This window comes from Poecilia formosa, unplaced genomic scaffold (assembly GCF_000485575.1).
Source record: "Poecilia formosa unplaced genomic scaffold, Poecilia_formosa-5.1.2 Scaffold1239, whole genome shotgun sequence".
NCBI classification, from domain to species: Eukaryota; Metazoa; Chordata; class Actinopteri; order Cyprinodontiformes; family Poeciliidae; genus Poecilia; species Poecilia formosa.
The window spans coordinates 20,906-22,261 of record NW_006801178.1 but is presented as its reverse complement, the minus strand read 5'-3'; the positions used below and the strand labels follow the sequence as shown (position 1 = coordinate 22,261).

Below are 1,356 nucleotides of genomic sequence, written 5' to 3'. Positions count from 1 at the left end.
GCTTCACGTGGTGGCAGACTTTCGGGTATTTATACTAATTTACATATGTATTTAAGGGTGGCGACAGGGCTGACCAGCAGCTGCGCTCTATTTTCTGCAAATTAGGATTTATATAAAGGAAAATTGCACGGCCATGTGTGTGCGCACAGCTTTATGCATCTGATTTTCTTTTGTGCACCTCATTTTTCTAAATGTTTCCGTACTCCAAGTTTTAGTGTCAAAACTGCACAGTCTTTTATGCATCAGGCTCCTGAAGAAATGTCCAGGGTCCAGATTAGGTCCTTCAGAAGTTGTTCAACTCCGGCTCTCGCACTGCGCTCTCCTTTCTTTCATGTGAGAAATTATCCAGATTCGCCTCAATTTTAATTTTTTTAAATTACAGCCAATAGTGACACAGTATGGCATTATCTAAAATGACACCGGTCAAACACCATATGATAAACAACTACAATGGTAAAGTTAGCCTTCCTGTGTTTACTCTGTAGACTCCAGTACAGAATGGACCAAAACGTGTCATCAACCCATCGGTGAAAAAATGGTGACCTCCATGGGTGAAAAATATATCAAAAGATGTACATTTTTGAAGTAATTATGTGTTTTGGCGTATCACAAACTGCAATTCTTTAGGTAATAGGAACATTGCAACATATTTAGTCCAACATGTTCAACTAGTCCTGGATCCTTTTAACAGAAACGTACAAAAAATAATAAAACAATAGAGCAATTAAAAAGAGCATTTGTACTTTAAAGAGTACAGAAAAACGGCAAAGAAAAAAACATGACAATTTTAAGATGTTGTGGACTTGCCATGTATGTGACATCATCAGAACTGACGATGATTGGGACCAGATGCCTGGGTGGAAAAACCTTTCTGGGTGTCTTCTTTGCCTGTAAAAAAATAGTCAGCAATGTCATGGAATCAGCTGATGTTGGCATCAACTATGAAGCTGTTTTAAGTGTGAACTTAAGGAGACAAACTACCTTAAAATCTTTCCTTCCATGATCTGAACACATTGATCCTTGCAGGGTGGTGAAGGGGCAGGTGGTGCCCATCTCTAGCAGTCATCAGATGAGAGGCAGGGTTTACCCTGGACAGGTCACCAGTCCATCACAGGGTCCTGAAAGTTAACAATGAATAAAATGTATGAAAGAGCAATGGTAGACTAATAAGGCGAAAAATTCTGTCCAATTATTTTAACATAAAATCATGTTTATTAAGCACTTAGTGTTGGAAAGACACCAGTTTTTGCTGTTGTTAAAAATGTGGCCAGCTGCTCAGTAAAAAAAATAAATTAAAAAAATGGATAGAAATGAAATGTGACCCACATTTCATTTCTATCCAGTTTTTGTCTACTA

At 38.1% G+C, this 1,356-nt stretch overlaps 1 long non-coding RNA gene across 1 annotated transcript; it reads right to left on the bottom strand.

The window, feature by feature from the left end:
* Positions 1-366: 366 nt before the first annotated feature.
* Positions 367-1,024, bottom strand: LOC107835213 (uncharacterized). Its single transcript, XR_001661039.1, has 2 exons — positions 982-1,024; positions 367-888 (listed from the first exon to the last, which is right to left on the bottom strand). It is a non-coding gene; the product is annotated as an uncharacterized LOC107835213 (long non-coding RNA).
* Positions 1,025-1,356: the final 332 nt, after the last annotated feature.